The 14,837-nt window shown below is 43.6% G+C and overlaps 1 long non-coding RNA gene across 6 annotated transcripts in view; it reads left to right on the top strand.

Annotated features, from left to right (window-relative positions):
- The window catches only part of LOC102166460 (uncharacterized), a 418,456-nt gene that overhangs the window by 17,770 nt on the left and 385,849 nt on the right, over positions 1-14,837 (top strand). For 3 of the 6 annotated variants that reach the window (XR_014844448.1, XR_014844455.1, XR_014844449.1), the window contains one exon: positions 7,105-7,207. This is a non-coding gene — a long non-coding RNA (uncharacterized LOC102166460). Of the gene's footprint in view, positions 1-7,104; positions 12,411-14,837 lie in introns of those variants that run through there. The other 3 variants (XR_014844450.1, XR_014844456.1, XR_014844453.1) reach the window with 2 other exon arrangements.

Raw genomic sequence — 14,837 nt, 5'->3', positions numbered from 1 at the left:
CAGGTTTCGGCTCTCTTAGCTCTTGGTCCAGTGCTCAGCACCAGCGTTCTCTCTGGGGAGTTGGGGAGGGGGTGCAGAGGAGGATAGACTGAGGCAGGAGGTTTGGCCACCCCTTGAGCCTGGGAGCATCAACTGGTTGTTGCTTCTCTTCTTAGCAGAGATGACAGAAATTGTCAAAGCCAAATATTCATTGGTGGCAAAGTCTGAACACTTCAAAAGAGATTTAGTGACTCATCTGGTCGTGGCCAACTTGGGACTTTGAGAATCCCTGCAGGTTGTACACTGATAGCTGAGCTAACCTTAGGAAGGTAGGCAGGGGCATCTTCTGGTGTTTATATTTTGAAATTTCCCCTTGCCTCTTCCATTCAGGAAAAGTAAGTTTTATCTTTGTGTTGTGTATCCTGAGGAGGCCTCTAGAAGCTTGTGATCAGTGAGTGACAGCCTTAAGGTCTGAACACTAGTGACAGAGAGTTTGGGGCTCAGACAACCCCACTCTCTTCTCCCTTTTGACCCTTTGATGTCCACTCATTTCCAGGAACCTGTGCCAATGTGTAGATCACACCAATGCTGCTTCTCTTAGAAGCTCAGAGGTTACCCCACCCCACTGTCCTCTGCCTCAGTGGGGCCCATCTGAAAGAGTCTCTCTCTTTTTTTTCCCTAGCCTTTTCTGCTTTAGCCAGAGCTCTCCTTAGAGCATTGCTCCCACCTCCTATGATTATCATTGTACATTTCAAGTCCCTAAGTGCCCTTAGAGACCCCCGTTGGAACTTGCTCAGTCCTCTGGCAGGGGGAGGGCTATTCCTGCCATTTGGTTTTTCTAAACTGCAGTCTGTTCCCTTGGGCTCTTTTCCACTTCCCCCCACCTGGCAGCTCTTAGGGAGTGATTGATGGTGTTGTCTCTCATTACGTTGCCAGAAGGGAGAAGGTGAAGAGGCTGAGTGAAAGAAAGGGGCCTGGGTCTGGGGGTGAGTGAAAGAGAGGGGCCTGGGTCTGGGGTGGGTGGGCTTGTTTCCCTGGAGGGGCCTGGAGGCACTTTGTAATATCTTAAATTTCATGCACAGACCGTCTGTGGTCAATAAAGTAAGTTTTTAATTAAAAAGAAAGTTGTAGAAAGGACTCCCCCCTAGCACTGATGCTCTGGCATGAGAATAGTTTGTTCTTAAACCAGATGTAAAAAGAATTTACCGTAACAATGATTATATTAAAATAAAGCATTTCTGTTTACTAGACATCTTAAAGACAAGTTGTACACTGGGAGAAGATATTTGCAATACATATAACTTGCAAAGGATCAGTATCAAGATTGTACATGCAGAAATCTTGCAATTCAATAAAAAGAAAACAAACAGCTCAATAGGAAATGGATAAATGACATGAACAGGGGTTTCACGGAAAAGGACATTTACATGGCTAAGAAACACATGAAGAAGTCTCCAGTCTCATTAGTTATCACGAAAAAAAAATTTAAGAAAACAGTAAGTTAACATTTACCTGATTAATTGATAAAAATTAAAAAGTCTGTTAATATAGGGTCTCGGAAAAGATGTAGACATTTATTCATTTATTCGTTAAAAATTCATCCAACCCTACTTTGCACTAGGTATGCTTTTAGGTGCTCAGAACATAGCAGTGAACAAAAAGACAAAAATGCCAGTTCTTGTGGTGGCTTCCAGTCTTCTGGGAGGAGATGGACAATAAGCAATAAATATTATAATTAGCTAGTTATATAGTATGCTAAAAAGGGAGATGCGGGAAAGGGTGAGGACAGTTAAGCAAAATGGTGGGGTAAATTTTAATTTAAATGGAGTAAGTCAGGGTATACCTCATTGAGAAAGTGACATTTGAGAAAGAGTTGAAGGGCATGGGACAGGGTGGGTGGTATTGTGCAATGCCTGGGGGTGAGCATCCCAGGCAGGGGTGGATACCCAGTGCAAGAGCCCTGAGGTGAGAGATCAACAGGATTTCTTATACCTTGTCAATGAAATGTAACTTAGTACAACCTCTTTGAAAGACAATTTGGCATTATGTTTTAAATGTGAACAGCAATTCTACAACTAAGTATATACCCCGAATACACTCTTTTAGACATGGGCTGAGAGGAAATGTACAAGGGTGTTCATAGCAACAGTCTTCACAATTGCAAAAATATTAAGTAACTCCAAAGTCCAGGCATGGGGTTTTAAACCATCTTGTCAGGGTATAAGAGCAAGTTATCTATTGCTGTAAAATAAATCATCCTTTGGAGTTCCCATCGTAGCTCAATGGTAATGAACCTGACTAGTATCCATGAGGACGCTGGTTTGATCCCTGGCCTCGCTCAGTGGGTTAAGGTCACAGCGTTGCTGTGGCTGTGGTGTAGACTGGCAGCTACAGCTCCAATTTGACCCCTAGCCTGGGAACTTCCATATGCTGTGGGTGTGGACCTGAAAAGACAAAAACAAATTAAAAAATAATAATCCTCCAAGTTAGTGGCTTAAAACAATGAGAATAATTTTGTTCTGTTTCTGTGGGTCAGAAATTTGGACAGGTCACAGGAGGAATGACTTGTCTCTCCTCCACAGCATCTGGGGACCCAGCTGGAAAGACTTGAAGATTGGGAGTGACTCAACAGCTAGGACCTAGAGTTATCTGGAGATGTCAGGAGTCATATGGTTTGTGGTTGATGCTGGCTCTTGGCTTGGATCTGAACTAGGCTTTTGGACAGGAAACCTAGGCATGGTCCCTCCATGTGGGATAGTTTGGACTTTCTCACAGCATGGGGGCTTGGTTCCAAGAGTGTGGGCCCTTGAAAAGCAAGGTAGCAATACCTGGACTTTTTATGATGTAATCTTCAAAATTATAGTGTTACTTCTATTTCACTTTATTGGTGGAGGCAGGTGTGAAGGTCCACTTAGGTTCAAGGGGAAGGGACATGGATACCACTACTTAATGGGAAGAATATCAAGATAACAGTGTAAGCAAAGCATGTGGATTGGGAGATATTGTTGTGACTATATTTGAAAAGTACAGTTTGCCATAGTCCACCGTCTGGACACAGTAGATCTATTCCTCTCACAGGCAAAATACACTCATCCCCTGCCTTGAGACTTCCAAGGCTTATTCCATTATGGCATCAGCTTTAAGTCTAGGATCTCATCATTTAAATTAGGTTCAAATGTGAATGAAGCTACTCAGATATGGTCCTTAAGGATGAATTTGAGTATATTCTGCTTAATGTGAAGAACTGTGAACTAAAGAGATGTTTTCTGCTCCCCACATAGCCAACATACAGTGGTAGGTTAAGCATAAGCTCTACACTCTTTGGTTCATAAAGAGGAAAATAGCAGGCATATAGCAGTCACTGGTGCATAGTAATTCTGAAATTTATTTGAGCTCATATTACAAGTTTATTCCATAATAAGGGCTCAATTCTGCTCCCTGGAAATTGTTGTTTGTGTCTCTTGGATCTTGGGATTTTGATCTTACCTTCTGAGTCACTTTCCTTTTTACATGAAAAGCAGCTCATGTTTATAGCTGAGTGATTTTTTCCAGACCTATTCTCTGCTTGTAGCAGTTTTTAGGTTCAAAGACCTCTTCATTTTGTAGTTTATGTCTCTCTCTATTGAAACTGACATAATCCTTTAAAAACTTTGTGGGCTTTTATATATCAGTTTATAATCCATTCCATTGATCAAAAAGCCATATCAACAATGACATTTGAGTTACATGTTTGAGGCTGGATTCCTAATGAGGCTGCTGTGGAACATTGATTGCCTTTAAGATGTTAGGAATCTTTATTTTTTAATAGAGAGAATCTGTAAGACATGCTTTCACATCCTTATGAGAGAAGAAACATTTTTGTAATATTGGAATAAAGATCTCTGAAAATCAATTCCTCCATAAAAGCAGGTAGAACACTGGAAAAAAATGCTGTAATCAATTTTTCAGAATTCTGGAAATTAACAAAAGACCTGTAACAATTAGAGCAGTGTTTATCTTAAGACACCATCTTGGCAAAACAGCAAGCTTTATGATATTTTAACTTGCTTTATTCCCATACCCTCTCCCCAGTTCCATGGTAGCCTTGAAAACCAACAGACTTGGAACCATGGTACCTGTGAAAATCATCAGCCTAGCAACCACTTAATGGAGCAGCATGGGTTTGAAGTGCCCCCCAAGGCCCCATCTTCATGAATGGAGACTTGCCATTACTTAACCAGTCTGGCAGCTTCCTAGAAAAGTCCCATCCACAGAGCTTATCTTGATTTGCCTGACTCAGAGTTCACTCTGAGCTATATCCCTTGTGTTTTTGTCAAAAACAATCAGCTGCAGTTGTTTAACATCAGGCTGTTTGAAGCAGTGATACTGCTTGGGGCAAGAGGCTGACCAAAAAACTTAAAAATATGAGGAATGAGATGTCCATAGAGGGCTCTATTCTAGAAGCTCAGCAAACTCCAAATAGGATAAATTCAAAGATATCTACATGCATCGTAGTCAAAGTGCTGAAAGTCAAAGACAAAGAGAATATTAAAATAAGTAAGAGGAAAACAACTCATACAGGTTTTTCCTTAATAAGATTAACAGCTGACTTCGCATCAGAAACCATGGAGGCCACAAGATAGTGAAATGACACATCAAAGTACTGAAAGAGTAAGAGTGTCAACCAAGAATTTTGTATTGAGCAAAACTATCCTTCAGAAATGGAGGAATTGCATTCCAAAAGAAACAAAAAAATAATAAAAAAATTACTGTGAGAACTTCCCTGTAAATTATACTACAGGGAATTCTTCAACTGAAATGAAAGGATACTCAGCAGTAAACTGAATCCACATAAAAAAATAAAGAGGAGTTCCCATTGTGGCTCAGTGGTTAACAGATCTGACTAGGAACCATGAGGTTGTGGGTTCAATCCCTGGCCTTGCTCAGTGGGTTAACGATCCGGTGTTGCAGTGAGCTGTGGTGTAGGTTGCAGATGCGGCTTGGATCCTGCGTTGCTGTGGCTGTGGTATAGGCCAGTGGCTACAGCTCCAATTGGACCCCTAGCCTGGGAACCTCCATATGCTGTGGGTGTGGCCCTAAAAAAAAAGAAAGAGCATTGTATAGGTAACTACATGAGTAAATGTAAAAGGTGGTATATTTTTATTTGTAACTTTTCTTTTCCTATCTGACTTAAAAGAAAACGCATAAAGCAATAATTATAAAATTGTATTGGTGTATTTACAATGTGGATATATAGTTTATATGATAGTAATAGCACAAAAGAGGCAGAGAATGAGCAAAACCATATTATAGCAAGGTTTTATGCTATTGAAATTAAATTGGTATTAATCCAAATGAGATTGTTCAAAGAAGAAATCATAAGACAAATTAGAAAATTCTTTGAGATAAATGCAAATAAAAACATAGAATACTCAAACTTTTGGGTTACAATGAAAGGAGTACTTAAAGGGACATTCTAGCTATATATTAAAAAAAAGAATTAAGATCTCAAATCACTAAGATAACCTTCCATGTAAAGAAACTAGGAAAAGAAGAGCAACCTAAACCCAAAGCTACCAGAGGAAAGAAATAATTAAAAAAGTGAAATAGGGAATAGAGGAACAACAGAGAAAACCAATACAACCAAAAGTTGTTTGTTTGAAAAGATCAATAACTAAGTGGGGTGGGTGAAGAAGACTTAATTTCTAAAATCAGGGGTGAAAGAGGTTACAGACCTTACAGACATAAAAAGAGTTAGAAGGAATACTGTGAATGACTGTATGCCAACAAATTAGATAGCTTTAGATAAAATGGAACAATTGATAGAAAGACACAAACTACTGCACTGTCACAAGAATAGAGAATCTGAATAGACCTGTAACAAGTAAGGAGATTGAATTAGTCATTTAAAAACATCCCATAAATAAAAGCCGAGGCCCAGATGACTTAAATGGTAAACTCTACTACACATTTAAAAAAGAACTAATGCCACTTCTTCACAAACTATTAAAAATAATATAAGAAAAGGGAATACTACCCAACTCAGGCTATAAGGCCAGTATTACCCTGATACCCAAGCCAGACAAAGACATCACCAGAAAAGAAAACTATAGGCCAGTATTCCTCATGATTATAGATATAAATATCCTCAGCAAAATACTAGTAAACCAAACCCAGAAACATATAAGAAGGATTATACACCGTGACCAAGTAGGATTTATCCCAGAAATTCAAGGTTGATTCAACTTGTGAAAATTAATCAGTGTAACATACCATGTTGATAGACTAAAGGGCAAAGATCTCATGATCATCTTAATAGATGAAGAAAATCATTTGACAGAATTGAACGCCCTTTCATGATGAAAAACCCATAACTGATATGCTATTTTATATTGCCTTAAGATCAGGAAGAAGGCAATGATCTCCACTCTTTCCACTTCCACCTACTTATTTTTATTTTTTTATTTTAAAAATTATTTTGTTTTTAAAAATTAGAGTGTCGTTGATTTACAGTGTTGTGTCAATTTCTGCTGTACAGTATAGTGGCCCAGTCATACATATACACACATTCTTTTTCTCATAACTGTCTTCCATCATGTTCTATCCCAAGAGAAATTAGGCAAGAAAATGGTCAAAGGATTTGAATACATGTTTCTCCCAAGAAGATATGCAAATGGACAAAAAGCACATGAAAAGATGCTCAAAAATCATTAGCCATTGGGGAACTGCAAATCCAAATACAATGAAACAGCATTTCATGCCCACTAGAACGGCTTTTTAAAAAGCCAGACCAGGCGAGTGTTGCTGAGGATGAACAGAAGTAGGAAACCTCATACATTGTTAGTAGAAGTGTAAAATGGTACAGCCACTTTGGAGAACATTTTGGTAGTTTATCAAAAATTGAATGTAAAGTTACTATAGGAGCAATTCCACTCCTGGGTTTTTATCCAAGAAAACTGATAATTTATGTCCACACAAAAACTTATTTATGAACATTTATAGCCCCCAAAGTGGGAACAACCCAAATATCCATCAGCTGACAAATGGATAAAGTGAGATATATACATACAATGGAACATTATCTGACAATAGAACAAAGTACAAAGACTGATACTGTTACTATGTCTTTTTTTTTTTTTCTTTTAGAATTGGAAACCACAGAATTTAAATAAGCTGCCCAAGATCACACAGCTAGTAAGTGGTAAAGCTGTGATTATCATCCAGGAGGAGGCCATCCAGGCTGGAGCTGGTGGGTGAGGACAAAAACGGTAGGAGACAGGGCTGGAGGCATGTGGAGGGCCTGGGTCATGTCCAGCCTTGTAGACTGTGGAAAAAGGGTTTGACTTTTATTCTGTGTGCATGAGAAACCAGCAAGAAGACTTAAGCAGTAAAGTATATGATTTACTGTTCATATAAAAAAGCCAGTGACTAACTTTATTTTCTTAAAAAATTATATTTTATCATTCTAAAGCCTAAAATTATTCATTTGGAAAATACAGAAAAGCATGAAGTCGAAAATAAAAATCGCCCTTGATTGTACACCTTGCAGACAAAAGGTGATCACTGTTAACCTTGAAATGCAGGAACCTTGGAATAAGTTTTCTAATCATTGATAGATGTTTATATTTCAGCAAAATTAGAATGATCACCCTATACTTATTGGTCTGCCAACCAGCACTTAAGAAAAATCTAGTGTCAAGTGATAATTTTGTTGCAAGGTTTTGTAGGAAGAAACAGACACTGGTGCAGGTGATGGGAGAACCTGAGAGTGGGGTAGGGGGATGGAAGAAAAAAGCCCGTTGTGTTCCAGGGAGATTAGCTCAGCAGGACGATGGGTCCTGTGTGGGGCAGGGGTTTAGGCTGTCTCATTCGAAGGCTGCTTTTGAACCACATGTGAGTTTGCTGAAGATTCCATTTTCTCTGAGTTCTCTGAGGACCAGACTCAAGCCAACACCTTTTCTTCCCCTCAAGGCCTTGGCCACAAAATCCCAGCTATCCTGTGCAACTTCTAAAGTAGAGAGACTGCCTTTCCATGCTGTTCCCTGTGTCTGCCTTGTCCTCATCTTCCCTTCCTTTCACTAGATCATAATTCTGGCATGAGAGCTTGGTTAGGTTGTATGTCTCAACCTGCCCTCCTGTTCATAATTACATCCCCAATTTTGTATCAGATTCAGCCCTAAGTACTTTTTGTGTTTATCGCTTAAATTAATCCTACCTCCCATCCTCGGAGGCAAGTCATATTAGCTTTTTCACTGATGAGGAAACTGAAACTCAAAGAAGTCACAACAGCTAGAAAGTAGCAGAGCCAGCTGAACTTGAGTATGTCTGACCCCAAATTCCATGTCTTTAACCACTTCTTCATATAGTCTATGTCTCCTCAAAACCTCTATCATCAGTCATTTTGTTAGTGGCAGAAGTTCACTCTCCATCTCACCCTAGGCTGGGGCTGGGCTGAAGTATGAGCACAGGTTATTGGTCAGGCCAACCAGCCCTAAAGCCCCTTTAAGACATGCAAATAATGGGTGTAGGCTTGGGGTCAGTCAGCCAGAAGCCCAGGCTGAAGAACTACCATGCAGATCCACCAGGGAGAGGACCTGGTTTGGGGAAATGAGGAAACCTCCTCTTTAAAAATCAGGGCTGAAATTCTGAATCCTCACACCCATCAGGGCCTCCGCCACAGCTGGATTGGATCAGATTGAAGTAACTTCTCCAAAGCCAAGTGGGAAAATACGCAGGATGCCGGGCCACCAGGCACCATTCCCAGGGAAGCTGACCCTGCTGCTGCCCCCTCCCTCCATTCATGGAAAAGTACAGGCAGTGCTGGGCCCCGCAAGCCTTCAGGCAAATGCCTGGCTACCCTAGACTCACAACACAAACCTGACTGGTTTGTCCTTGGTCCAGGGCTGGAGGAAAATAGTTTCCCAAAAAAGCCGTTTAAGAAAAGTGGAAAATATCCCCAGCCCAAGTGTCTGCACAGAGTAGGGGCGGGAAGTCCTCTAGACAGGCTTGTAGCGAAGATTCTGTGGTCCTCCTTCGACAAGGCAGGAAGGAATGTGAAACCCTATCACCCGGAGGAGGAGAAATGCACAGTATGCCTTTCACTTTCTGCCCGCTCGCTCTCAGAAAGGATCAGGGTTGTGGATCATGCTGCAAAGTCGCAGCTTCTTGAGCAGCTGCCTCAGACAGCAGTGGTTCAACGAGTGGGTGAGGCAGCATACTGGTCTGTGGAGTATCACCCAGGTGCTCAGTGGGGAGCTGGAACATGCATTAGTTTCCCATGTGCTAACCTAACTCTATTATCTCTTCCTCATCTCCTCCCTGGTATAGGGGTTCACAGTTTGCATAATTGCAGCAAACGAGAAAGCGAGGTATAGATAGATATATTACTGGGTATATTGTACAGAAGAAGAGACTAAGGTTCGTGGGGGTTGTCTGCTGAGGGCCACATAAACCTCAGTCTTCTGTGAACCCCGTGTCCTCATGCTACACCATGGCATGCCTCACGGCTTTGTCCCTTAGACACTCCCAGGGTCCCTGTCATTTCAGAAGCAGGAAGTGCTAGGGAGTGAGTGCTGTGGTCAGGAGGCTGACCTGTGGTAGTGTGTGTAGTTGGCTTACTGACTGTGTGAAAGAGTGCATGTCTGACCTTGGACAAGTCACTTTACCTCTCTGTGCCTCAGTTCCTTCATCTGCATGATGCAGGTGTAGAGTTGGATAACCTCTAAGTCCCCTCCTACTCCAAAGTTTTGAGGTGCTGGCTATATTTTCTGATCAAACACAAATTTCCTAGGCCCTGCCACTGAAGCCATCACCTTCTCCCTAGTCTGTTCAGCCGTGTTCGCCGGCACAGACTCTGCTGTGACCTTTCCTGATATCCACCTTGCCCCGTGAAGTGGGCCAGGCACAGAGTTTGGAAGCCCAAGGCCTGCTTTAGCCTCTGCATCTTGACACAGAGCCCAGGCTGGGTTGCCCACAAGAGATGCTCTGCAAGTGTTTTTGATCCCTTTGCTGGTTCAGCCCTGGGAGGGTAAGAGAGTGAAAGGCGAGAGGGAAACTCATGTGTATAGGAAATCCAGAGCCTCAGTGTTGGGGGTTAGGTGTGAAGCATTCAGCCAAGGTTTGGGGTCTGAGGTTGAGGTTTTTGATCAGGATAGGGGAAATGCTATGACTCCATCAACCCAAGTCAAAAGTCTTCTGGATTTAGAATGAATATTGAGAGGGTGGTGTATTTCCTTCTCATGGTCTTAGATGGCTGGGTGTCCTTGATTGAACTAATGGTATGGGGTATAGAAAGGCAGGTGAGGGGCTCCAGACAGGCATCAAGGAGTTGAGTTCCTGAAGTCCCCAGAGTGCTCGAGGGCCTTGGAGAGCTTGTTTTTCACACCTGGTGATCAGCTGAGTATCGTTTGTCTAGAAGTTCTGTGGACAAGCCTCCTCTGGGTCCAGACCTGAGCTGGTCCAGTGGTGCTGGTGGTGTGGGGACAGCATGTTGAAGCTGCTTGGGAGTGAAAGGACTGGCACAGGGATGAGGGTGGGGCTGCATTTCTGCTGGGCTGGAACGCCTCCTCCTGTGTGTGTGTGTGTGCAGATGGCAGGGAGTGGAGGGCGGCTGTGTGGCTCCAGGCTTCCCCAGCCCAGCCACCATGTTTGAAATCCAGTTTATTGAATTTACAGTAAAGGTTTTATGGGGCTTTCCTGGAAGCTTCTCATTATGGAAACTCTTGTGCTGGCAGTTTGGTGGCTGGTGTCTGGTTTGCTTGGGAGAGGTTGAGTCAGGCCCTGCCTTGATGGAAAGTTCCTCTGCCTGGGTCACTGGAGAGGAGCAGGCTGGGGGCCCCAGCGGGCCTGCCAGGTCCTTGGAGGGGATGGCGGTCCCAAATTTGTTTCCACTTGTTTCCTCTCTGTCCATCCTCTATGGGTTCCGAACATCTCAGGGAAAGCTGTGATGAGAAAGTCACCTCAGTTATTAAAGCCATTTTTGTTATTTTCCACATGTTTGGAAAGCATGAGGTGTTGGTCCACTTAAAAAAACTAAGCCAACTTCACAAAAATAGATTTGCTGATTATAAACAGCAGGAAAACACACATGCAGGGTCACATCTGGATCAAGGGTCCTTTGGCATGGCAAGATGTGCCACCAACTGCCCAATACCAGCTTCTTTGACTTTTCCACCATGTGCTTGGACTCCCAATTTGCACCTTCCTCACCACTAGGCTCCCATTCCAACCCCAGGGCTTTGGGGAGAAGAATGGGGGTTTTGGGCTCTAGGATCTTTGGAAAGGCCCAAAAGCCTAGTCTATGAATGTGGATGGCTCTTTCCCATCGAGGTCCTGGCATAGAGACAGATTCACAAGTTACCAGCCCTTCTTTGGCTGTTCATGAGACTAGCAGGCCTGCAGTGCTGGGTCACTAGTCCTTTCCCACGTGCCTTTTGTCACTGGTCTTCTGTTCTTTAAAATGAAGGCAGAGGAGTTCCTATCATGGCTCAGCAGAAACAAATCTGACTAGCATCCATGAGGACACAGGTTCAGTCCCTGACCTCAGTCAGTGGGTTAAGGATCCGGCATTGCCATGAACTGTGGTATAGGTCACAGACAAAGCTCAGATCCTGTGTTGCTGTGGCTGTGGCGTAGGTCGGCAGCTACAGCTCCGATTTGACCCCTGGCCTGGAAACTTCCATATGCTGCAGATGTGGGCCTTAAAGGACTAAATAAATAAATAAATAAAATGCAGGGACATTCATAAAACAGGACATGCTGCCTGGTGTTTGACAATTGCGAAATTCAATTACATTGTTAAGGTTTCTCTGGGCGCTGATGTGTGTCCCTGTTCATGAGGGTGTTAGGGAAGGTTCCCTAAGAGCAAATGTGGTCCCTCTGCAGTGCTAGTGGACAGCTACCTTCTGATGGTCCCAGATGTTCAAGCCTGGTCTGGGCTGCCTGGGACCCAACGAGCCGCCCGCCACCAGAGAAATCAGCTGTGGTTTTCGTGACTGCTCTGAGGAGTGGTTGGCCCAGATAATCCCTAAGCTTCCTAACCTGAGGGTCTATGGGGAAGCCAGTTAGAGTGGACAAGGGTCATCTTTGGAGTTCAGGTGCCAATTCTCATCCCCACTTGGTTTTCTTCTCTGCAAAATAGAAGAGAATAATATCAAGACCACTCTAAGAAATGAAACAACTGGAGTTCCCATTGTGGCTCAGCAGTAATAAACCCGACTAGTATCTCTGTGGATGCAGGTTTGATCCTTGGCCTCCCTCAGTGGGTTAAGGATCTGGCATTGCCGTAAGCTGTGGTGTAGGTTGCAGATGTGGCTTGGGTCCCATGTTGCTGTGGCTGTGGCTGTGGCTGGCAGCTGCAGCTCTAATTGACCCCTAGCCTGGGAATTTCCATATGCTGTTGTTGTGGCCCTAAGAATACCAAAAAAAAAAAAAAAAAAAAAAAAAAAAAGAAACAAGTTACGTGGAGTACCTGGTACTTGGATGGCAGTTTACTAGAACTCCCTTTTCTTCACTTCAAGTCAGTTGTGTGCTTACAGTCCAGGCTCCACACTGTAAACAATCCTGTATTTTAAAATAAACAACCATGTAGCTTCATTTGATACATGATATATACACACACATGAGTGTTTGCATCTTGTTTTGATTTCTTCCCACTGTTTGTGTTTCCGATACATATGTCTGGGTGAGTGTGTCTGTCCTAGACGGCAGAGCCCTGAGGAACTCCAAGCCACATTGGCACAGTTATCTTCCTCGTGAGGATGATGATGGCATAATGACACCCGTCCTACATTTATGATTGCATGTGACTTTCACAGTAGCCCTGGGATGTAGGAAGGGCTAATAAGGTGAATAGCCACAGCTGATGAGGGATTTCCCAGAGAACCACAGCTAGGATAGCAACAGGACTGGGCCTGGAACACAGACCCAGCTATGAATTGAGCTGAAGACTCCTTAGGATTTCCCTCTCTTCACCTCCCTCCAACCTTACCCCAGACACTCTTTTTTTTTTTTTTTTTTTTTGATATGATTCTTATTACTCTTTTGGGGGGCTTGGCTTGAATTCCAGTAACCAAATTAGATGGCTAATTTTCTATGTGAGCACTAAGCAACATAATCTAAAAGACAAAGAAGCCTGTTCTTCAGACCCTGCAGGCCTGGGTGTCTGGGGTAGCTGAGGGCTCAGTCACCTGCAGCCTGAAGGCCCTGGGGAGGCAGAGCGATGGGCCCTGTAGCTAGAACAGCACAGAGGAACATGGCCATTTGTCCAGGGATCTGCAGACTAACTGCTTTAGACAGTGATGCTCTCCTGGTCAGCCTTTTTCTCTTCCTAAATTAATTAACACGTTCATTCATTCATGAATGGCCTGCATGCCTTTGGCCTGTGTGGCATGCTATGCTCAGTGCTTTGTCATATACAGGAAAGGTGAGATCCTCCCTGGCCTTGAGGATTTTGCAGTTTGTTGATGAGTCAACTAGACAATGGAAATAGACAAATAGAAGCACCAGAGAATAATCTAAATATTTCTAAAGAAAAACATACATGGCAAAACCAGGATTTCAATCCTGGCTCAGTGTGGGAAGCAGGGATTCAGCCCAGGCTTTACTGCAGAATCCCAGGCGGAGGGGAAAGGCGAGGTGTGCATGAGCGATTCAAGGCTTACAGCTGTGTGCCAGGCTGGCCCCTGATCAGACACAGCAATCACCCTAAGTGCAACTAACCCATGGGCCCACCAGTGACTTGGATGTTTGAAACAGTGAGCCAGGCTGAAGAGTTTCCCCTCTAAATGTTCTAAACCAGACAGAATAAGTTCTGAACTGTTCTGAACTGAGAGAATCAGGTAGCCTTGGGTGCTGAAACTGCCAGGTCAGGACGTGGGAGAGGAGGGTGGCCAGGCTGGATGCACGTGAGCCAGCAGTCAGAGGAGCAGGTGCTGTGAGGTGAGGAAAAGATACGGAGAGTTTAGGGGATCAGAGAGCCCCTCAGAGGTGAGGAACAAGAGGTAGGCACAGAAAGAAGTCAAATCATGTGAATGGAGGAAAGTTAGATGGAAGATGTACAAACTACCCTGCTAAGCGCCCTAGGACTGCTGCAGATCTAGAACCAACCTCGGGCCTGAGCCTGCACCTGCCCCTGACGCTAGGCTGCTTGGCTTCACTGGTTTCCTGTGTCCCTGGGTCTGTCAAGAAACACCTATTACCAGAGGGAACATGGTCAGCCTCAGATGCATGCAAGCAATAGATAATTTAGCCTTACTAACTTCTTAGAGACCTGGAGGATGAGGATTGGTGGAATGGCCATGTGTCCAAGCACATACATACTCATGTGCACACACAACCGTACCTTAATTTAAATGGCCTTGTAGGCTCAGATGCGATATGGGAATTTGTGGGTATGGAGTGGCAGGGCTGTGGGGAGGGCCAAGTGGTGCGACGTGGGCCAGATTGGCAAGGGAGTCATAGCCTCCTGTCCTGGGTAGTCCACTTGGAAGAATTAATGGGTCATGACTGTAGAAACTGCTAATTTTGGTTTTCTTCAGGATGTAGATGTCATTTAAAGTCAAACTCTTTCCCAGTACTTGTGCCCAGAAAATGATTTATTGGGAAATACTAATGCTATTCTCCGTGTCCGATGTGAGCAGTGTGATGCTGTCTCGGAGCAGAGGACATGTGGCCAGAGGAGCAGCAATTCAGTGTTGTCCCTAGAGGCCATTTCTGGGAGGTGTTTATCTTGTCTGCCTTAAGACCCTTCATTATAGCTGACTCTTCCTCATACTAATTCTTCAGATACCTTTAACATGTGTCATCTGTACATATCCTTTTGGTATCCATCACCTACAGTTTTGTCTGTTGCCCTCAGACAGAGGTTTGTATTTGGGGGT

The sequence above is a fragment of the Sus scrofa genome, chromosome 4, assembly GCF_054392235.1.
Source record: "Sus scrofa isolate SSC_HxYL_T2T_F1_AM1 chromosome 4, Sscrofa_HxYL_maternal_Yorkshire_Landrace_v2.0, whole genome shotgun sequence".
Lineage (NCBI taxonomy): Eukaryota > Metazoa > Chordata > Mammalia > Artiodactyla > Suidae > Sus > Sus scrofa.
Note: the sequence above shows the minus strand (reverse complement) of the source record. Positions and strands in the feature narration are given on the sequence as shown.